This window comes from Psammomys obesus, unplaced genomic scaffold (assembly GCF_907164565.1).
Source record: "Psammomys obesus unplaced genomic scaffold, mPsaObe1.curated_primary_1811, whole genome shotgun sequence".
Taxonomy (NCBI): Eukaryota; Metazoa; Chordata; class Mammalia; order Rodentia; family Muridae; genus Psammomys; species Psammomys obesus.
Genome location: NW_026585797.1, coordinates 32,513,169 through 32,537,950, shown reverse-complemented (window position 1 = coordinate 32,537,950; position 24,782 = coordinate 32,513,169). Strand labels below are relative to the sequence as shown.

The 24,782-nt window shown below is 39.4% G+C and overlaps 1 protein-coding gene across 1 annotated transcript in view; it reads left to right on the top strand.

The window, feature by feature from the left end:
- Window positions 1-24,782, top strand: part of Slc35f1 (solute carrier family 35 member F1) — a 413,451-nt gene that overhangs the window by 265,198 nt on the left and 123,471 nt on the right. The window lies entirely within an intron of this gene.

Genomic DNA, 24,782 nt, shown 5'->3' with positions numbered 1-24,782 from the left:
ATAACCTAGAACCCCTGCACAGATGTAGCCCATGGCAGGTCAGTGTCCAAGTGGGTTACCTAATAATGGGAAGAGGTTCTGCCTCTGACATAATCTGATTGGCCTGCTCTTTGATCACCTCTCCCTAAGGGGGGAGGCAGCCTTACCAGGCCACAGTAGAGGACAATGCAGCCACTTTTGATGAGAACTGATAGACTAAGATCAGAAAGAAGAGAAGGACCTCCCCTATCTGTGAATTTGGGGAGGGGCATGCATGCAGAATGGGGAGGGAGGGTGGGATCAGGAGGGGAGGAAGGAGGGGCTTATGGGTGGATACAAAATGAATAAAGTGTAATTAATAAAAAATAAAAAAAATTAAAAAAAAACCTCGCCAAAAATATGACTTCAATGTTAGAGTAAATCCTCCCTGTCGAGTTTATATTAGATCAATGACCAAAAGATACGGAGGTAGCAGATTCCAGTGTGGACTCCAGAGAAAATAGCTATGAACTTGCCCTTGAGGATTAACTAATTACTGGGTCCATAGGAGGTTGTCATCCTTTAAAACAGTGTGTCGTGTTGAGTAAAGTCTAAGTGTGGCTTGAAAGGCTGAAGCTGTGCTTTCTTCCACTTGTTTCTGAAGTTGAGAAGATGCCATGGCTCCTAACAAAGCACCTTGTGCACAGGACTCCGTAGAGAGAAGGGTAGTTTATCACTGTAGAGTCCACCACTGTATACAGTTTGGAAATTTAAGGAAAACTGAGAGGACTGTTACACGGAAAAATAGATAGGGCGTGGAAAATGTGTCCATAAAGAAACACCAGACATTCCTGCTGTTTGTCCAAGGAAAGGCTCTTTAAAGAGTGCAGCTGAGAAAACAAGTGATGCTCCATGCGAGGCTTCACACCTGACCATCAGCCTGAGAATTACACAAAGACTCTCCTTCATCTCTACGTATTTCCTCCTTTCTTAAAATTTCAGGTAATACTAGCTGAAATTCAAAGACACAAAAATGCAAATGCAACAAAGGAGGACAGTCTTCTGAAGACTGAGCTCTTGCGTTTCTGATACCGAAGCAAGAAATATGACTGGATTTTAAAATCAAAAGTGAGATGGGATACATTTATTACCAAGAAAAATTTACCATCAGTTTTTTGCACATGATCATCTCTTGCCAATTATAACTGTTTCCCACAACTGCTTTCAGTGCTTCCTGCATAATAGATGAAGTCAACTTGTTTACTACAATTTTTCTACATTTGTGTCTAATTAAGAAAAGTAAAGACAGTGCAGTAAGGACAGGCTGCTCAGGAAGGAACAGAAGCAGGTTGAGATCTTGTGTTCTTTTCTTCAGCCGTGCTGGTGCTGTGAAAAAGGACGTGGAATTATGACAGAACTGGAAGGGTCTGCCACTGTGTAGACTCTGGATCATCCCTTCAGTAGTCCCAATAACAGGTCTTAGAAGGGTTCTTTTTCATTGAAAAGTATTTCTTTAAGCTCCTCCAATTTTCAATAGAAAGCAATCTTCCAGCTAAAGCAATTCAATAAACAGCTCATATCTTGCTTTCCAGAAAATTCTCAAAGATAGACTTTTACATATTTTCTATCATGTCTCGCTTTGTGTGAGTGTGAAAATGAAATAAGTCTCTAATAGGACTAATATAACACTCATAAGCAAATCTTAAAATATTCATGTAGTTATAAAAAATAATGTAGAAGGTCATATTCAATAAAGTAGGGTTCTCAGCCATAAGAAGTCTTGGCAACTTGAATGTCTGCATCTTGCAGTGTGTCAGATCCTTGTCCAAGGATCTTTCTCTCGTGTGGTACTTCTCTACATTTGGGACTCTTTGCTCTTGACTACGTTGGAATGTTTTTAGTGTTTACCGGAGGTGGTCAAAATCCCAAACCAAAGAAGTAAAATGAACTAAAGCAAAATCCAGGGATTCCTTGGAGCATTAGACAAGGAGACCTCCATGACCAATCAGTTCCCAAGTCTCTGAATAATCCATACTAAAGTGTTGAAGAGAAGTGACTGTTTGGGTTGGCAGGATAAGACAGCACTTGATAAATGTTAATATAGAATCATTCATTCCCTGAGAGCCATGGGGAAACTTACACCATCATTCGCTAAGTCCCATGAGGTAATTTTTCTTGGACTCTCTTAAATTCTCCCTTGTGGGAAATTGCTTGGCAAAATTCCATGCCTATTCCTTGTCAGGTCACATTTATTCTTACTTCTTAAGTCTGACTGGAGAGTTGCAGTCACTATAGTATAGAAAGATTGCACTTGAGGGGTTTCTGAGATGAATCTTGTAGATGATCCTTGAGAAGTACTTAACATCGCCATGGAGTGGAACAAAACAGGTTTAGGATCGAGGAAGCAGATGCATCATGTTTGTTAACTGATAAAGAAAAATCACACACAAAAAAGTTAGAACCCACTTGTAGCAAAACTGCCTTTCAAGACACACAGTTCTCCATAGAACACGGGGGTGGGATGGGGAGTGCAAGCCGGTCACTACTTTTGAATACAGCTTGGCATTTGCTTATAGAGTTAAACATGTTCTTCGTATATAATCCAGCAGTTATTCTCCTTCCAGGAAAAATGAAAGCATAATGTTGACACACAAAACTGTATGCAAATGTTGCTTTGTTTTAGACGTCATAAAAACCTGTACACCACCTGAGTGCCTGTTAGTTCGCAGAAGGGGAGACAAAGCTGCTCATGAGGTTATACATCCGTTATCCCAGTATCCATGAGGCTAAGACTAAGAAGACTGCCATGAATTCAGAGTTATCCTAGGCTAAATGATGACTCTTTTGCCAGTCAGAGCTATGCATGAGCTATGCAGAGATAGTGCTTTAAAGAAGAGCAAGGACAGGGTGGTGCTGGCGGTTATGGTTGACCAGTGAGTTGGTTCACAGGGCAAAGGCACATTCTTCAGAAACCTGATGACATGAGTTCTATTCCTAGAGCCTACCATCTCCTTGAGGTTGTATTCTGCCCTTCAAATACACAGCATAGCACACATGTGCTCACACTCACATACACACACAAAACAATTAATTATATTAATTACATTAATTAATTAATGCAATCCAGTACCACTCCTTAATTAAAAGAAATAAGATACCCATGCATTCAGCAATGGTGACTAATTTTAAAAGCATTATGCTAAGTGCAAGAAACCAAATGCAAAGTTTATACTCTGGATAATTGCACACTGTGTTTTAGAGAAAGCAAAACAATAATGGTAGAAAGTAGATCCATGGTTGGTAGAGACTGAGAGTGAGGGCAGGCCACAGAGAATACCAAGGAAATCTTTGGCTCAATGGCATTGTTTTCTGTATCTCAACTGTTATAGGCATCATGTGAGTATATACATTTGTCAAGACTCTTCAAACCCTACACTTAAAGAGTGAGACTGATTGTGTCAAAATTCTATTTGATGGGAAAAAAAGACAATAGCCTACTCCAACTGTGTGGTTGCTTGGGTAGAATAATATGTTGTTGAGTTTCCAATATGTGAACTACTCTTTAGGTCACTTAGGAACATCAGGAAATGCTGTTCAAAGCATCTTCCTTTGTTGTGGCATACTTCTGGAATACCAAAGAACTTGATCCATCAAGCTCCAAGTTATGCATAGAATAGTGCCAAATACACAGGTTCTATGCATAAACAGTGTGTTCAGGATAAATGTGCAGCAAATGGAGCATCCCACAGTCTTAATAATACTTAGCATGCTCAATATTCAGCGTTATATTTATGTTGCAGTTTATAATCGCAAACATAGGGAACTGTACACAGAGCCCTCAGTATCAGCTCCATAAATGACTTTCATATTGAAGGAAACTGACAGGAATACACAATATAGTCTTCTCCTTTTAAGGAATCCTCATATAAATTCACACACACACACGCACACACACACATACACACACACACACTTCATATATCACGTCCTCCTGTTTTCCTCATGCTAAATGCCTCATTAATGAATACCCCTTTGATTCTTTCATTCCAAACAGCATCTAAGCTTGCAGGAAGGGATTGTCTCCCTGTTGTAGCTGGAGTCCATGTTGACTGTTAATTTGGGAAATCTTTAAGCATTCATCTTTCCATGCTGAGAGCTGGTGAAGAGCAATACTCATTCCTGGCACGAAGCTGCAGTGTTCATGTGGGAGATTGAAGGGTAGTTACAAGATGATAACTGTATTGCCTGAAGCAGATAAGTCCCCTTCTGCCAAAATAGTGCTTTGTATGTAATTAGTGTAAAAATTCAGAGGAATAGAGTTTATCCTTACAATCATCTTTCTCATTAAAAAAGAATTATAATGGAGGAACAAAGCCATCCCTGCAGTGAACTGAATTGCTTTCCCTAAGTTTTCATTAAATCAAAGACTCAGCAGTTGGGACTCTTGCAGACACTGTTGCAGGCTGCTGCATGAGAGCTGCAGGAGAAAATGATTTTTCCCCTCCAAGGATTAGAATTGCATTGTGATTATCTTCAAATCAGAATTCCCTGCCTGTGCATTTTGCTTGGCGAATGTTCCTGTTCACTGGTTTCTATTTTTGAGGCTCCTGAGGAGCAGGAGAAAGATCACTTAACTAGACACATTTAAATGCAATACTTGAAAATGGGGGTTCTGCTGTGGGCCAGAGTGAGGAAGCTTCTTCAGTGACCTAGCAAAGAAAATGACAAAGAAAATAACTCCAAATACAAAAGTGTTCAGAACTTGTATTGCTTCTTATCACGCTCTATTAGTTAATCATTCCAAGACAGAACATAAACATTACTTTCTTTTACTTTTAGCTCCCTACCCAGTCATTTCTAAGAATGTCTTTTTTTAAGGTTTCTTGAGATATGTTTTCCTTAAAAGAAATTACAATAGCTCTATATTTTATTGTAAAGAATAATGTTCCTTGTGCATTTGACTACATTAAATGTTGGTTATTAACTCTTGGATTATTTGGTTAAAACCTTTATCCTTTGACTTAAATTAGGCATTATTTTTCTAATTAGTAGTAGTGTGAGTTTTTTGTTTAATTCTATTTACTTTCTTTTCATGAATTGTCACTACATGCTCATTCTTTTTACTAGACTGTTGGTAAAGAAAGTTCACTTGAGCTTCTCATGAATGACTCTTTTCTATGGTCATTTAAAACAGTTGCATAAATCCATATAACGAATATATTTATGTGATGAAGGTAGTTAGTTTTTTCCTCCCCAGTTTTCTTTTCAGATCCTGCTGATTGTCCCTCTTAAACCTACAAGTCTCCTTCAGACTTTTATGACTTTGTTTTGTTTGCAACCCACTGAGTTTATTTAGTTTCTGCTTGAGTATCTCTAGAGAATCCAGTGCCTCTGGCCTTTTTGATCCCTTTCATGCATGTGTACAAAACGACACACACACACATAATTTAAAAAATAAAAAAATTAAAAATATATCATTTTAAACATTTGGGATGGTGAACTTTTCTGGATGTACTTAAATCAAAATTCAGTGGGAGGTTATTTAGTGGAGCAGATCTAATTGTGGGTGTATTGTTGAAGAAAATGACACACACACCTGAAACAATGGGCAACTGGTATAAGTCGTGGGGGAGGGGTGGTCACCCGTGATGAAATGTTGCTGGACCTAAGCTTCTGTAAGTCTTATGCAGACAACCACAGCTGCAACGAATGCATGTTTGCAACACCTCTGCTATGTCCAGAAGACATGTTTTATTACAAACATATCTCCCTCTCCTCTGACACTTATATTTCCTCCTCCACCCCCGCCAACGTTCTATGTTCCCTTGGAGAGGTGATATTGCTGTTCCACTTAGTACCAAGCCAACACTGCACATCACTTCTTCTTAGCATTTTAGCCAGTTAAGTGTTTTTGCATTACTACCTAATGAAAAGGTTTCTTTGATTAAGGCTGGTTATTACACTAATCTATGTATATAAAGATTAGTATTTGGAAGAAATTTTAACAACATGGCCATTGTAGCTCAGCTCTTGGAAATACATCAGCACAAACGATACCATGGGATTTGGACCAGGGTTACAGTAACACTCATGAGCCATCTTCCATGGAATGGGCCTCAAATCCAATCAGAAAGTAATTGATTACCCTCATACCAATCAACCGGATGAGCCTTTTGATAACTTTTTCTTTTTCAGCTGCCTAAATACCACCTTCTGACTCTAGGATAGCTAGCCAATAAGGAGGAAGCCTCCAGCTCAGCTCCATGCTTGATTTTATTATGTCCTAAGACAAAAGTGGGCAGTGTTGTAAGCAATAGGATCTTGCACTCAAGTTCAGGTGGGCAGCTAGGAGCAGTGACAATATCCTACAGTGTTTGTGAGTGTCTGGGGCCTTCCTGATCAACAGTTTAGAAGACAGTATCCCAAATATGGAACTAAGAAAAAAATCTATTTTAACATTTTTATCTAGGACTTATTACTAAGTACACTAAGTTAAAATATAATTTTAGGGCTTGGAGACCTCGCTCAGTGGTTGACTACTCCTGCTCTTCTAGGAGGCTCAGTTGGGAGGCCCAGCACTCACATCTAGTGGCTCACAACCACCTTAACTCCAGCTCTAGGGATCCAGTGCCTCTGTCCTCTTTGGACCCTTGCATTCATATATACATACTCATACACAAACATCTGCACATGCACATAATTTAAAAAATAAAAATTTAAAAAAATATATAATTTTACCTGCAAATTTCATAATTTCCTTGCATCCTGAGTGAGGTATCCCAGAAAGCAGAAAGACACACAGTGTTTATACTCACTCATAAGTGGATATTAGAAATATAATTACTAAAATCTGTACACCTAAGGAAGCTAATCAGGAAGGAGGACTCTGGCTAAGATGCTCAATCCCCATTCAGAAAGGCAAAGAGGATGGACATCAGAGGAGGGAGAAAACAGGGAACAGGACAGGAGCCTACCTCAGAGGGCCTCTGAAAGGCTCTACCCTGCAGGGTATCAAGGGTAGCTCAGCAGATGCTGAGACTCACAGCCAAACTTTGGGCAGAGTGCAAGGAATCTTATGAAAGTGGGAGTTAGTAAGACCTGGAGAGGACAGAGCTCCATAAGGATAGCAACAGATCCAAAAAGTCTGAGCACATGGGTCTTTTCTGAGACTGATACTCCAGCCAAGGACCACTCATATAGATGGCCTTGAACCCCTGCACAGAGGTAGCCTATGGCAGTTCAGTATCCAAGTGGGTTCCATAGTAATGGGGACAGGGCTGTCTCTGACATTAACTGATTGGCCTGCTCTTTGATCACCTCCCCCTGAGGGGGGAGCAGCCTTATCAGGCCACAGAAGAAGACAATGCAGCCACTCCTGATACAATCCATAGACTAGGGTCAGAGGGAAGGGAAGGAGGACCTCCTTTATCAGTGGACTGGGAGAGGGACACGGGTGGGGAAGAGGAAGGGTAGGATTGGGAGGGAAGGATGGAGGGAGGTACAGGGGGGATACAAAGTGAATAAAGTGTAATTAATAAAAATCATTATATATATATATATATATATATATATATATATATATATATAATTTTAAACAATTGGGGTTGAGACATTTTTTTCTGGATTGAATTAACGCAACATTCAAGAACCGCTGCAGAGTTTACAGCTTCTTCAGGCTGCAATGCTTCACTTTACAAATCTGGATAATAATGGTAATTTATTTATGTTAGCTAAATAAGGTACATCATAGAGTGAGCCATCCAGAAAGTTTTCAATGACTAAGACACATATCATAAGCATTAATTTACTTAATAAATATATCAATTTGAGGTGTTTCTTTCTTGTTTATTTTTTTAAGATAAGCACTCAGTAGCCCATGCTGGCCTAGCCTCCCAGATACTGGGATTATAGACATGAATCACCTCAACCAGCATACCATCAGTTTGAATTTTATACACCAAACCCTTTAATTTGAATAAAATCCTCATGGAGACTGAGGCCAGGATTCCTGCATGAATGGTCTCTTTCATGTGACCTTGAATGTCATAGTAGGTGCTGCTGGTGTGGTTTATAAAGGAATCCAGGAGGAAAGAGTCCAAGTGTTATCTTCCAAAATAAATGGACAATGTGAAGGGGAGTTCAGTCATGTAATGTACAAGTGTGTGACTGATTCTAAAGAGGCACAAGTTCAAGACCTCCTCACCAGTGCATGGATTGGGTCTTCCTGTCTAGGCCAGCTAAACGAAGGGAAAGATCAGGTGCCTAGAGCCTTTGTCCAGAAGAATCCAGAGAGTGTCCTTGGTCTCTTAGCTGTGAGTGCATCTACACAGTTCGCCAAGGCAGGGGAAGACAGCCAAGGAAGCAGCTAGAGATGAGTGAGCATATTTTGAAGAGCTTTCCTTAGGACTCAAGATCAGCATGACATAGTTGTTTGTGTAAAGGTAGAACTTCTTTTGGAATCTACATTGGCCTCAAATGTACAACTTTGGCCTCTACCTTCTCAGTTTTGGAATTGTAGGTGGTTGACCCCAACACCCAGCCAGCACCATGAAAAAGAAAGGGAGAACTCCTTCCCAGCCTGTCTCTCAATCTTGTCTCTGTGTGTGCTCCCTACTGCCACTGTTTCCTCACTTTAGTCTAGTCCTTTCCTTCCCACATAGTCTTAACTTTGAGACATACGAGTGGAAATGAGAAAACATTCCCCTTCCCTTGTCAGAAACAGAAATGTCATAACAAACCCTGGACAAAGGAGAGCAAATCCAGGTTCCATTTCTATCTGCAATAACCTCTCCAAGGCACTGTGCTTTGCTTAGTGAAAGACTGTAAGGACATGATGCCCATTAAAATGTCTTTTTTTTTTCCTAGATGGGTTTCCTTTCATTACACACAGGGAATGCATCTAGGAACTGTGACCAAAAAACACTCCTGTGTAGGAATCAAAGCAGATCTGGTGCAGCTGGGAAGTCAAACCCCATGCTGACTGAGCCCATGCCAGCTGGGGAAGCTGAAGGAAAAGACATGTGATTTGGTCAAAGCAGGGGACTGCATGCAACAAGCAAAAGATCAGTTCTTGGGACAAGATGACTCTGAAATTGTCAATGGATTCCAGGATGGAAAGCCAGGTCACTGTTTTATAATCAAAATCCTACATTTTCATCAACTATTTGGAATAATAGGGAGCCTATCTCATTTAAGGCCATTTCAATGAATATCACAGTAAGAAATACACAAGTAATAATGTAGGTTTACTTTAAGGACCAGAATTGTTATCAGTGCTCTCATTCAAGAGTCTTGGAAACATATGCACATTTTCTCTTTCTTTGTTGCTTTCTTTGTTTCTTTGTTTCTTTCTTTCTTTCTTTCTTTCTTTCTTTCTTTCTTTCTTTCTCTTTGTTTCTTCCTTCCTTTTTTTGTAGATCATTATTTCTGTTTCAGAGTTCAAAAATCACATCCAGGCAGGAGGGAGGAAAATAATATAAGAATCCAAGATGAAAAAAAGCTACAAAATGCCCTAGGAGAACACAAAACACTGGGGATAAAAATCTAGGAAAGTGGCTGCCTGTGCCATCCTTTGAGAAGAAGGAGAGCCATGTTATTGAGGATTATGGAAGTGTCACATAGCCACTGTTGAACAAGGGGAACACCACAGACAAACTCAACGGAACACTCACTGTACCCTCCCAGATTCAAAACATAAGTGCCCAATGGCCTCCCTCAGCCTTGCTTTGATGCTATAGATGACCTTTGCACCAAGCCCCCATTTTTTGCTTAAAGGAAAGCGGCAATCTTTTTTTTTTCAGCCTACAAGCTTTGCCTTTGGTAGCTGAGGTCGAAACTTCCAGCTGTGCAGTGTTAAACTCATGACCATTATAGCACAGCTCTAAGGCAGCTATTGATTCTAGACTTTTGTTAGACTAAAAGAAAACTAAGACCAATCATCCAGAGTGAGTGAAGAAAGTCTTAAAAAAAGCCAATGAACTTGGTAAGGAACTTCTCACAAGGAAGTGTGGGGGCATAGCTTATGTAAGTGACATGAATGGGAAAGTCTTTGCACTGTTCAAATTAGAAGCTGTTTACTACACGGAGACTGATTCGCCTGCTGCCCCTGGTTTCTGCTGTTTTGACTTGAAGTGTGCTGATTAACTGTGATAAGTGGGGTGGGGGTGGGGATCTTGTGATAAATGCATTCACCTACTGAGTGTGGTGGTTCTTGAGAGTGCCAACCTGGTGAACAGGGCAGCATGTAACCCCTCACCAGAGATGTTTTATAGTGTTAGTTCTACCTATGATTCTTTTCCACAGAATCTTCCAGAAGTCTCTCACTGAGTTCATGTCGTTCAAGTTTCTATCACCTAACTTTCAGTTCTCATGCCTACCCATTCTTTTTCATTTCATTTGGATACTCATTTATCATTCCATTCATTATTCATTGATTCAGCAAGTGTTTTGGGAATGCTCTTTTTTCTTGGGCATTGTTCTGCTCAGGGTTGATGACACTTGAGTGAGTGAAGGCCCTCTGCTTCTACTGTCCCTCCAAACTTGCAGGCTAAAGAAGACTGGCAGGAAAGGATGCTTGTGAATGTTTGAGAACAAGTCTGAGGTCACCCCTTTCCTTATCACCAAACCTTCACTGCGATCACTTTTGCTTCTGACTGGTCTTCATTCTATCAGTCTGTTTTTCCATTCTCCCAGAGGCCTCCTCTTTCATAATCATTCAGAGCACAATTCATTGTAAGTGGTTAGAACCAATACATTGTTGGGCTGGAGAGATAGCCCAGTGGTTACAAACCTTAGCTTCCAGGGGCCCCATGTTTGATTACCAGCACACAAGTATCAGCTCACAGTGGTATGTAACTCTAGTTTTAGCAACCTGACTCCCTCTTTTGGCCTCCATGGGCACCAGACACGCATGTGATGCATGGATATAACTGCAGACAAAGCACCCATTGACATAAAAAAATAAAAGCAGTGATTAAAAAATAATCTATCCTTTTCTGCCCAGTGACCTCGACTTGGCCTTCTATTTGATGTACAAATCTGCTTTTTCACCAGAACCCCAATTTACTATAAGAAAAGAACATCTGCTCTCAAGTCCTGAAGCCACTCCCAGCCCTGACTGTCTCGCCAGGGAATACTAAAATGACATCATCACCCATTCTACTTTATTTATATTTATCTGTGGTGACTTCTTATCCACTGGCCCTGTATGAGCTAGCTCACTGCTTACTTTAATGTATATTAATGACATCCTACACTCTTATGTGTCTACTTTGCTCTTACTAGTGGTTACATATGGATCATCAGTTTATATTATGTTGCCTGACTTAAGTGACCTCTCCACACAAAGGCAAATGGTCCTTGATTTTTATTGTTTTAGCCACTATAAGAAGCCTTCCCTGTCCCCATTGACTTAGGCAAATATCAACAAGTTCTTGTAGTCATGCTTAATTTCAGCTCTTGACAAATTTCTAACAACCCCATAAAATAGTAGAAGCTATAATAATTCTAAATTATGAAGGGAAACTGACCAGCGGCAAATATCAGAGTTCCAAACCTTGTGTCTCTTTCTCCTGACAAAACAGAAAGTTTGAAATTATTCATAGGAACTATTAATTCTTGCAGAGGATTGGAAGAGGAGAACAAAGGATTGACTCTGGCATTTGACCAAGCAGGTGTCATATTTCCCTAGCATACAGAATGCTCTGTTCAGCAAGTGATGATGGCGTCACTCAGAATATCAGAGTCCCACCTTCTGGTATTCTGGAAACAAAAATCAAAAGTGCGCTTGGTGGAAGCATAACAATGTATACAATCATGAAGAGTCCTAACTCTTTTCAGCCAAGTAATTGCAGTATTGCTTATGATTTCTTTGGAGATGCCTTCATTGCATTCTTTAAATTTTATGCCCAAAGCTCTGATACGGTTTCACGAATCTTTATCTAGCCATGGGATGTCTCCCACCACATCACCCGGTGAGCCTGCATCACCATCTCAGCTAACACTTAAATGCACTCTCCATGCTAACTTAGAAGTTTAATTCGTTTGTAGGATAAACTGGCTGATATACAGTGTTGTCTCCAGTTAAATTTCACTAACATCTACTGATGACACTGTGTGCCCAACACAATGTGAAACTCTTCCAGCTATCCCTTCCATGTTCACAATGGCTCTAGATCTGCCCTAAGCCACACCACAGCCCGCTGGCTCCTAGAATGCTGCCGCCATCCCCTGATATCAGTGGTTCTCTAGCTGTGGGTCACAACCCCACTGGGGAGTTGACCCACCCTTTTGCCTAAGATCATTGGAAATATCAGATATTTACAATTCATAACAGCAGCAAAATTACAGTTATGAAGTAGCAACAAAAATAATTTTATGGTTGGGGGGCTCACCACGACATAAGGAACTATCTTAAAGGGTCAGAGCATTAGGAAAGTTGAGAAACCACTGCCTTAGATGTTTTCTGTGTCTGGTGCCTGTTGCTTTTGCATCTTAGTCATTCCACTTGTAAAACTCTTATGTGCTCTAAGCTGAAGCCCAGGGGTAAGTCAGACACTGAGTGGCCATGTTTGTCTTTCTTTGTGATTCCGATTGAACTCAGGGTTTGAAACCAGCTGTTCCAGAAGGAATTGATTAAGGAAAAAAGTTTTCTCTTTCTGGTGAAATCAATGTGTACTTCTCTGTCATTCTGGGAAGGAAATGGATTCTGGTCAGAAGGGCTCAAATAAAAATCTCAAAATTAGGTAGTAATATGTTGCTGATCCTGCCTCCTAATTAACCTGCGTATGTCAGGAAAGAGGCCAAAAAATAACATGCTAATTTTTATTTTTCTAGTCAGGGCCCTCTTCTTGAGAATAAGCTAAATTTCCTAAGTAGATGACTCTGAGCCAAAATAAATAAATTTTAAAAACTTAATGTTTTAGGTACCAATTTCACTTAAACTAACTTTAGCTGCTACTATATTCTAAAGATGGACTTAACTACTGCTAAACACAAAGAACCCTGCTGTCTCTTAACAGTAAACATCCAATTAAAGTTTGATTTAATCAAATTTGACTTAAGAGGTAAAAGAATGAAGGGGGCTATGATTGAGATGTAAAGTGAATAAACAAGTAATTTTTTAAAAAGGAGTTTAAAAATGAAAGACTTTAGTAATCGACCTAGGTAGCAAACTGTAGTGAAAAGCCACCTGTAGTGGTCTTTTTAAAAACTCCACTTTATTTGGGGTGTTTAGGTATCTACCTCTCTTCCACCACCCCCCAGCCTTAAGTAGGAGAGAGAAAAGATTAGTGGGTAGGGGGCTAAGAGCCCTTCACTTCTCCTGGCTAGTTAGAGCCTAGGGATTCTTGTAGGGTTCTATACCAACCCCCGTCAACCGCAGATGCAACCAGCAGTCTCCACACCACTGAGCCCCAAAGCATTTCTCTCCACCTGTCTGCTACAAACCGCCACACCTTCTCTGGTCTCTGGTCTCCGGTCTCTCCACACCTCTACACGCCACACGCCAACATTGAACACCACCACACCTATCTCCTCCTCTCTTTCTTGGCTCTCATATTTATACTCTCAAAGTCCTAGACCACACCCCTCTCCTGCTGACCATGGAAGGCCATTACCATCTGGCAAAGATCTCGCCTGACAGGTGAGAATTAACAGGTGTGGACAAACTGTAGCCCAACTAAAATCCCACACTTGGGATTAAAACAAACAAACAAACAAACAAACAAACCGTATTTACATTACATAACTGAATTTACAAAGAAACCAAAACTTCCATTACAGCAAACAAATATCTTTGTTACACTGCTTCTAAAGCCTATGTTCACCGTATCAAAACTGCTAAATATGAGGAAGATGCCATGAAGGAATAATAGCCCAAAAGATAATGCTAAAGCCCATTGTTTTATTTTATTTTTATTTTTAAGTTACTTTGGTAACAGATTAGCATAAACATTGCTTGTGAAATATAAACACTTCAAATACAAGGCATAAATATAGTTTAAAATGATTGTCCTTCCATTGAACAACAAATTCCATTCTATTCTAAGGAAATCTTCATTAAAATACTGTTATTTGTTTTCCACAGCATTTGTATGCATTTACATTGAAATGCAGAATTGCTGTGTTTTTTTCATGAAAGAACTAGAAATTACAAGTTGCTTTGCAGTTTGTTTTTTCTCATGTTCTAATTACTATGACTTGGGAAATTGTCCACTTAGATAAATGTACGATTTACTGTATATTTTTAATTGTTACAACAGTATGCATAAGGCCCAAATTAGTAGACACATAGGTTCTAGCTAAGTTTGAATTATCCCATTGATCCACCATCCCATCTAGTTTTTCAAATATTTATTGTGTGTGTGTGTGTGTGTGTGTGTGTGTGTGTGTGCGCGCGCGCAAGTGTGTGGGTGAGTGTGTATGTTGTGTGTGTATATAAGGTGTGAAAATATTTATGCCTTGTGTATGTGTGGTGGCCATGGAGGCCAGAGATGGCGTTAAATCATCACCTGGAGTTGGAGTTGTCAATGGTTTTGTGCCACCCAATATGGATGCTGGAAACTGAACTCCAATCTTCTGGAAATGCAACAAGCACCTTTAACCAATGAGTCATCTCTTCATCACCATGCCCCATCTATTTTAAAAGAAAAAGCTCTGTAAATAAGTCTTTGGTCACATAAGATAATATATATTGTAGTTTACATTTCTAAAACTATGAAGACTAAGTCAGTGAAGATTCTAATATTGATAAATATCACCAAAATCTCTGCCACCTTACCTGCTCCCCCAAGAGAAAGTCACACACCAAAGCCTGACAGTCATTTTTGAGAGCACCTTTCCCATATCTGTATTTTACTGCTGAGCATTATCGTTGACTTTTTTCGTTCCCAGAAGGTGGGAAATACACATTGTCTTAAATCTCAATTTCTTAATTACCAGTGAAATGTTTGCTGCGAACCTGATCTAAGTTACCAAACCTGAAAAGTTAAAAACAGACAACAGCAGCGGCCTTTCATGTCTGCTCTTGTTGCAAGTATACATTCCAATGACTGCGTGCCCTCTATCACTCAGCCTCCTGTTTTCTTTTTCTGGTGAGTCAGGGCAAAGAAGGAAAAACAAATGAGCCCTGTGATACCTTGCTCTGGAAGAGTGCCACACCAGAGCGTTGGATAATAACACTGAAATTTATATCATCCATAAGCCTTTTATAGTGGTGTAATTAGTTGGACTATTTAATACTACCCAAGCCTAGCTTTCTTTATTGCTGTAAACACAGCTTGTAATCACATAAATGACATCAGTAATAATCCTTCAGGGTATCGTGTAAACCTCAGCACTCGAAACAGTAGAGCTAGAGCTTCATCATAACCTTCATTCAAAAAAAAAAAAAAAAGCTTAGAGAGAGTAGGAAGGAGGACATCGAGTACTTTGCATTCTTGATTTTGGATTCAAGGGAAGCTCACTATTGTTATATGGAAACCGTGAGTGAAAACGCACAGAGGAATTGTAATATCAGTAGGAGATTATGCTCCCCTGGCCAAACGTTGCCTGTCTTTTGCAGCACCAAGCCACTTACAAATGATCTCTGCATTCTGTGGGTACTCTTAATCCAAAAAGGTGGACGTGTTGAGTATATCTGCTTCTCAGGTCTTCAAAACATTATACACTTGCCATAAAGACAGTTTCCAGGGACCCCATGCTGCAAATAGGCAGCTTTAGACAAATGCTGTGGGAATGAGTGAGTAAAATTGTAGTCAAGAATGGTCTCTACTACAGTTGATGTTCCTGCCTTAAGCAAGTCACCTTGTTATCTTTGTGATTCAGATTTCCCGGCTCAATAAATGGAGGAACCTATCAAATAAAATTATTTATTAGCCTATATTTCTCATTTTATGTGGTTAGACATATGAATTTATACCCAATGATTCGGTTAAAATATCTTTCTCTACTGATGGTATTTGATTTTATATGACATTTTAGAGTTAAATATTAACTGATGTAAGGCAGATATATGAATATGTCTAGTGTGTTCTGCGGAAGGTAGGGCTTTTAGAGTAACAGGTAAAGCATTGGTTCACTTAGCCTTAACATGAACAATGAGAAGAGCCCATTTAACAAGTGAGAAAGAAAGTACTAAGCTGGTTTGATTTCACAGCCACCCTTTGAACACTTCCAAGGATGATTCAGAGGAAAAAGTGAAAGGAAATACAAGTATACATCATTCTCGCATAGTCTTTTAGCCCCATGACAATCTTGTGCTTTTTTTTATTGTAGGAGAAACTAAGGCTCAGAGAGGTTAATTAACTGATGTAAAATGACCTATTTGCTTCTATTTAATGTATCAAGTCCCAAACATCACCATGTTTAACAACAAAAACAGGCCTGGAAAGCCACAAAAATCACAGTTTCTCTGATACCATCCTACCCCAGATAGCAAAGGAGGAAAAGCAACCTAAATGTGCAAAACAAAAAGTCCATTTTAGAGGATTCAATAATAGAGATATCCATGGGACCTTGGTGCAACTTGAAACACAAGGAGAATTTCCTTTCAACTGAAACAACAGTCAAGGGAAGGTAAGGATACATTGTTAACAGTTCAAAAATGCAGCTGTTTAAAAAAGTGCAAAGTGGTCTCCAAAATTTCAACAGTACTTAGGCTCTGTGGCTGAACAAAGACAAGAGTTGATTATACTCTCAAGGGCTTGAAAACAGGCTCTAAAGATGGCTCAGTGTTAAGAGCACTTCCTGCTCTTCCAGGGGATATGTGTTTAGTTCCCAACTTCCACACCGGTTGCCTCAAAACCACATATAACTCCAGACATGGGTGATTCCATGGCCATTTCTGGCCTTTGAGGGCACTTCCACACAGCTCTTTCTTTCTCTCTTTCTCTATCCCCCCTCCCTCTCACAACACTAATATATTTTTTTAAATAGAAGTTTAAAAAGCTAGCAAGCAAACCAGTGAAAAAAGCCTTGAAAATAATGATAAACTATGTCAAAGTGAAATGGCAAGAAATCACATCTCTTTCAGTGCACAATTGACTCGGTTTCCCATTCAAGACATTTGTTACAAGAAGAGGGTCATTCCCATTTCTACTGATTTCTAAAATATAAAATATCCTGATACAAGGAAAAAATGACTAGATATGTAAATAGATAAGAAAATACAACTAATGTTTAAGAGAGAGCAGAAACATTAGAAGTAGAGTTGGAGGTATCATAGGTGTTGGAATTATCAGAAAGATATTGTACTTCAGTTCTAGAAGAGAACAATAACATTAATGAAAATGGGGTAATTTTTACCAGAAGGAAGGAGGGAGGGCATAAGGGTGAAAAAGAAAGGGGAGGTTAATGTTAAATGGGAATGATGGAAATTAAGAAACATAAAAGCGCAGGCCATCCTGAAAACATACATGCAGATAGCATTATACACACTGAGAAAGTTATGTTTAGGAATATATTTTAGGGTTATATGTATGTAATAACAATTAGCTTCAAAATAGGCCATGACTTTGCAGGAGTGAGGGAAGAGTTTGGAAAGAGAAAAGGAAAGGGAAAAATGCAAACAAATTACAATGTCAAGGAAAATATAGCAAAAGAAATGAAGCGTGTAGGACTCTGTGGAGGAAAGGATGTGAACTTGAAGGTGGGTGAGTATAAAGTATCCAGCCATGAAGAAAGACGAAAAGAAGCAAACACAAACAGGGGGCAGTGTAGAAGAGACACAACAGAGTAGATGGTCCCATGTGAATGTGACAACAGGAAATAATCCAACACAGGTGCAACTGCACTTCTGAGAGAAAGTAAAGCAACGGGGGGGCACAGGAAATGTCTGAAGAGACAGTAGCTGAGAACTTTTCAAATGTCTTGCACTATGTCACATAGATTCAAAAAACCTGTCAGTAGCCATGCAGAAGAAATGCCAAAACAAAACAAAACAAAACAAAACACCCCTCCAAAACAAACAAACAAAAAACACAGAACCCCACCTGCTCACCTCGTGTTTGAACTGCTTTAAAAAGAAAAAGATAGATAAAGTCTATAGATAAAGTCTTGAGAGCATTATATATTGTTATAGATAATGAAACACTTCTTATCAGAGACAATAGAGAAAGAAAGCAATAAAAATTGCCAAAGGTCCCCTTTAAGAAAGAAGGAAGGGAAGATTCACATAGTAAGAATTGACAGGAAGGAGTGAGGAGCCGCTCTTGACATGGTAAAGTTGCTACTTTACCATTGAAGGGCAATGTTTGCCCTTCAACATTTCATGTTGACAAGTTATTTTTATTATAAAGTATACTTATTTAAAAATCCAGGGTAGTTGCCAACATTTCTCCATTACAGAAAAAGCTTACAGGCAACAGCAGTAAAAAATTCAATCATTTTTTACCCTCACTCAAAAATAGCCACCAGGAAAAGTAAGGTATTCTAATCAATATACCACACAGGCAGTAAGATAATTATTTGTGGTTTCCTTCAATCTATAAATGTGCTGTTATCTACCAGTCTACTCACCATGACTCAGCTATTCGAAAGCTCAGTTATATCAACCAGCTTCTCCCACACAAACATCACCATCATTACGGACATATATGTGTTCATTGCCAGCAAACACAGCCAGTGCCTTTAAAAAGGGATTGGGAGGGGAGGAGGGAGGGGGTTATGGGGGGAATACAAAATGAATAAAGTGTAATTATAAAAGTTAAATAAAAAAAAATTTAAAAAAAGTAATGTACTCAGAGCAGCATTTTTTGAGGCACAAAATGAAAATTTATATGGAAAAGTCAAGGGAGGAGGTGTGTACGAATGTTTTATCTCCACTTGAGAAAACATCTATGATGGTGAATATTGATGGCCAGTTTAACGATGCAGTCACTAAGAGAATGCTGCCAGGTATGTCTGTGACAGATCACACAGAGTACATTGACTAAGATAGGGATCATATCCAAATGGTGGGGAGCATCATCCTAATGGGCTGGGGTTCTGGATTGTGTGAAGAGGAAGAAGATGACCACCAATCTCTCTCTGCTTCCTGACTGTGGATGTAATGAGACCAGCTGCCTTATGCTTCTGCCATGGGGTGCCTTCCCTGCCGTGATGATGATAGGTGACTGTGCACTCTTGAACTGTAAGCCAGCATAGCCCTTCTTTCCTGCAGATGCTTCTTGTGAGATAATTTGTCACAACAGTTAGAAAAAATAAATAACACATTACCTAAAGTCACACTATCATTTCTAATTTGCTGATAGACTTTTAGGAAGAGCCAAAAATATAAAATATTTGTTCTGGTTGGTATTGAAAATGTGTTTTTTTTTTTTAACCCACTGGTGAGGAGTTATGTATTTCAAGTGTCGAGTATCTACTTTTACAATACCTGGGCCAGAATCTTAGGGTTGATTTTAGTGTTTTGTGCTCATCCTACATAGGAAAGGCATCCCGTCACAGATAGTTCTGGCCATTATATTTCTTCTTTATAGTGAGTCAAATTTTGTTTCCCCTTCACTCATATTTATTTGGATCCTAAGACACATTAAATTGGTTTTTTTTTGTTTTTGTTTTTGTTTTTTTGTTGTTTTGTTTTTTTGTGAGGTGGTTATTAGATCCTTTGGAGGAATTATATTTGCATTTTTCTTGGTTAAGGTAAGCATCCCGAGTCCCTCAAAAGTCACTTCTTCTCTATTCCAAGTAGCACCCTGTCCTATCTTCCCTTAACACTGCTTCCCTTTAAGTTGTGCCCACTGTGCACTACAGAGTGGGTCAGGGATTGCTTCTCTTCTCTTTCTAAAGTTACCCTCAGCTATAAAGTTTAAGTTTTTGCTTGATGATTCTATTTTCACTCACAGTAACTGTGCCTTAGCAATCACAGATAAAAAGGTAACCCAGGTCTTATATATCCCTGCATTCTGATTTCAGGAAAGACTTTTCTACAAGCAGCTAATTCTAAATCTTTTAATTTTTTTAAAATATACCTGAGCAGAAAAGCCTTCTTGGCATGATAAATTCATTTTTTCCTAGCAATCTTCTGTGTCCCTCAAAGTTACTGTATGTCCTTTTAAATCACAAAAACCTTTCCTCTTTAAGGGCCACTGCAGACTTTAAATCTCTCCTGATAGGTCCTATTTTCTATGCCTATCATAGCTTTTTTATACACTTCCAGACTCTCTTTCATCTCTTCACACTCTGTAAAAATGTGAGACTCTAAATTAGATACTGTTAAATATATAATAACTGATAGAACTCTGTCATCTCAGAGCAAGCCTCCCTAGAGTTTTGGCATGTCTGGTAAGATGTGCTTTGTAATTCCTCTTCTAAATCAAAAATCATAAAAATAGTTGTTGGCATACTTTTTAATTCTATATTATTTCAGTTTCTTATCTCTCTCCTTTCTCCACTTCAGTCCCTTCCAACACCACAACAGGGGATTAGGGAGAAAAAGTGTTAGTGGGGAGAAGGGACATAATTTTTCTTAGCTACTTCCTGCTGGTTAGGGTTATAGGGTTCCCTGGAGCAAGGCCAATCCTCCTTTCAGGAGATCTCCAACTTCTTGCCACTCTGCATTATCAGGAATCAGGAGCAGCAGGGGAGTGCACCAGCAGCCTTCTTCTTTCAAGAACTCCCTCTCAGAGGCCTGATGATGCAAATAGTTTGCTGCTGTGGATAATCTGAATCAGTCTCATATCCAAAACCTGGAATTAAAACAAAAACATGTTTACGTATCCTAAACCAACACACCCACAACAGATGCTCAAAAAAGCAAACTGGATCATCCAATGTATGCACCCTACCTACCTCTAAGCACTCCCTTCCTGGTGCACAGGGCACTTGTATGTTTCATCCTGAAAAGCCTTGGAGTAAAAAGGATGGGTTGCATTTTTTTTTAATAATTTTCTCTTGTAGAAGGCCCATTGTTATGTGCCTGTCATTCCAACTACTGGGGAAGTGGAGGCAAGAGGATTGTTTGAACCCACAAATTCAAGCAACATAGCAAGATTACATCTCAAAAAAAAAATCCCTCAGATCTGATTTTTTTGTTTATTTTAACTTAAGAGACTGCCTTTTTTTTTTCTTTCTTTCTTTTTTCTTCTTTTTAGATTTGCTACTATAGATTCCAAGTCCCTTTGGAATCTACTATGAAATCTGAAAAATGATCTCTGCCTACGTCAGAGTGTGTTGGGTTTCCTTGTGTCTGTGTGAGGCAGCACTAGATATGCACATTAGTCTCTTGTGGGAAGGAAATTCCTGACTTAAGGGCTAGCTTTCTAGACACCTCTCCTTTATTTCTCTGCTTCCTGTCTCACAAATCAGGACACACACACACACACACACACACACACACCCGCCCTTCTCAGTACTGAGCGAGGTGAATGCTGCCTCAGCTCAGGCTCAGCATGGTGAGGAACAGAGATGTTTTGCTCCCTGAGCTTTCCCCACCTTCCGAGCTTGTTAGCCTCTCTTCTCTGCTCCCTGTTTCCGTGGTCAACATTCATGTCTACGTCATAAAACACCCCTCCTGGCTCACTGACTAGAATCTGGGGCCACCCTGACAATGACAATTCTTCTGTCCCCCTTTGCTCTCCCCCATTCCCTACCTAGAATGTCTGTTCTCATCCCATCCTCCCACCTCTCCTGTTAGAGCACAGCTACTTGTCCATCTGTGGGGAGATCCTGTGTCCCAATGGCTGGTATCACAATGTTCTCATAGCTTTGTAAACTGGATACAGTTCAGCTGACCATCCTATTTTAAGAATTTTTTTTGGTAAATATTACGTTTAACATTAGAAGAGAATTTTATCATATTTTATCTTTCTAATGAGACCTTTTATTTTTTTAAATAATTTTTAATTAATTACACTTTATTCACTTTGGATCACCCCCGTAGTTTCCTCCCTCCTCCCCTCCCAATCACTCCCTTCCTCCCCGTTCTCCACGTATGCCCCTCCCTAAGTCCACTGGTAGGGGAGGTCTTCTTTTCCTTCTGATCCTAGTCTGTTAGAGACCTTTTATTTTTAAGGAAGTGTGAACTCTAAGTAGTTTAAGGGAAATAGTATGGATGAAAAACTCAGATATATGTTTTTACCCATTAAACTTTGGATATGGGGGAGTTTGTTCCCTTCACTGAATGAGAGGAAAGGCCCTGTTCCTAGACAGAGTCAACCAGAGAATGACTGAGTCTGCAGGGAAACCCAGATGGTCTTAGGACAGCTGTAAGACTTGTCTCAACGATAACTTTCTTGTCTTTCACCCGAATTATTTCACTCCGTGTGAGAGTAGATTTGTGCACTGAATACCCAGGTCTATGATTGACAGGTAGGCAGATGCACTTGTGGAGCTTTCCCATTCACTCTCTCACAACCCAACTTGGGTAGCAGCAAAGCCGTTTGGAACATTCACTCCAGGGGGATGTTTTCATGGGAGTTATATTCAAAAGGCTATGTCTGCACTTAAGGAAAATTAATAAAGGTTTTAAAATGCAGAAGGTACATGATTAAATCGATTCATTTCTTTTCTACAGATAATTGTTTTATCTTTATATACTGCTTCCTATAACCTTAGGCAGATTAAAAGAAAACAGAGTCAAAGAACACGGGGTCCCTAAGAAATTCTATGTTTAGAATGAAGAAGTGACTTACATAACTATGAGGGTAGAGCATTGCGAATGGTCCATCTTCAAGCTGGGGAAGCAGAAAAGTCAATAATATAAGGTCTGAGTCCCAGAGTCTGAAGGTCCAAGAGCCAGGACAAGGCAGAATAAGATGAATATACTTATGCTAGAGGAAAGAAAGAGGTGCTTTCTCTGCCTCTTTGTTCTATTTGATCTCTCACGTTGTATTTGCTCACTCACTTGATGGCATGGTGCCCTCTCATCCTGGTGGGGGCCATCTTTGTTACTCAGTTTCTAATTAAAATATTGTTTTCTTCTAGAGCAGCCTTCCTGATACACTGGGAAATGGTATTTTATCAGCTATTAACATTTATAAGCCTGGCCACATTGAGACATAAAATGAACCATTGCAGAATTCTGAATTTGTTGTCATTGTCTATAAACATAGTACACGATAATATACACTATGACTTTGTCCAGTATATCACTCCTGCCTGGTACTTTATGGTACTCAGTGGTGACTGGCTGTTCATACTTACACATCTTTTACCTTGTGGGGTATGGCAGCTGCTCACTATTGTCCAGAACTTAGGTTTTAATAGTCACTAACACGGTATTCAGAAGGGAAAGCCTGGAGCACACCAAATCAGTCACGTATCAGTTCACAAATCAATCAACGTAGAACTGCTGAGAAGACACTCCCCTCCAAAGGATAAACTAGAATAAGCTTTGTCTTAAAGGACTATGCACCTCTTTGATCTGACTGAAATCATCCGACAGAAAAAAAAATATTCTCATATGGGAATTTCTTACTGTAAACTTTTATGTGTGCCTATTTGGAAGTAGAAAATGTATTATTTATATGAAGTCAAAACCATGAACTAAAACTTAAGTGGTTGTAGACAGGCAGTTTCCCTGGACGCTTGGCATAAACAATTTTAGATCTGTGGAAGGGTGTGCTTTAAACTCAGCTCTCAGAAGAAGCCCTGTAGGTCCAGTTGTGAGAACTAGGAATCATGCTGCTTAGCTTTTGTTTTTAATGATAAACCAAGTGTGGAAGCACCATGAGTAAAATCCTGCATAATAATAAACCACAGAAGCACAGCTGAAAAGATTACAATATCAGAACTGTCAAACAGGAGAATTAAAGTAAATGTGTTGAACAAATAAAGAAAAAAAAAGAGTTCTCATTATACAACAAAAAAACAAGGACATCAAAAATTTATCAGGTTGGTCTAAAGAAAAATAAATAAATAAATAAAACAACCAAACAGAAAACAATGGCCATCTTTAGAAATGGAAAGCAGTGTTTTAGGTTAGCCAGCCCTCACTGGTTAAATAGCAGCTTCCACAAAAGAGAACACTAGTTAAAAGGGGGATTTTTACAAAAGTATTTAAGTTGTATCACAATAAGGTCAGGGCAAAAACATGAAGCAGCTGCTCCTTGACATGGAGAATGAGACCATGCAGAGTGAATAAGATTCTAGAAGGAGATTAGTAAGATGGGTACAAATTTTCCAGAATTAACAAAATACTCAAATTCCTCAGTCCTGAAGATCTAGAGAATAAGAAGCAAGGAAACAGAAGAAGAGCCGCATCTAGCTGCAGCATGAAGCTGCCAACCACCAAAGTGAAGACGGTCACGAGATGAGAGAAGAAACAGCATGCAAAGAGGAAAAACCTGATGTAGAGTAGTAACAGCTAGAAGCGAGTACAGCAACCAGAAAAATCTGCACCTGCATACGACTTTTGACAGGAAGGTGTGCCTTGGATACTTTCTGACAAATCTGAATAGAGCTTACTAACGGAAGGCAAAACGTAGCAGTAATGCCACAATTAAAGAAGAAATACTAAGCAAAGAATATGGCCCAACAGGAAGGCAAATCTATGAAAATATTAATTGTGTGGAGCAGAAAAATACTGCTTTCCTTCTGCGGTTTCAATTAAAAAAAAAAAAAAAAGGAAAGCACAAACTACAATAGCACATAAATCAGGAAACTGTGTGGTTGGGATAAAAATGTTGCAAGTTTCTTGTTCTGATTTAGAAGAGAGAAAATTAACTTTAGGCACCACACTAATCTGTTTCTTAAGTTCCAAAGAATAGAAATAGCATGCAAGAGGAGGGGGTGGGTGCTCAGGCCCAGTGCACCGCCCCGCGTGCATGCCACCTGCACAGCACTCACTGGACTCAGTAGCTTAGAAAAGAAAGGGGTTTTTTTTT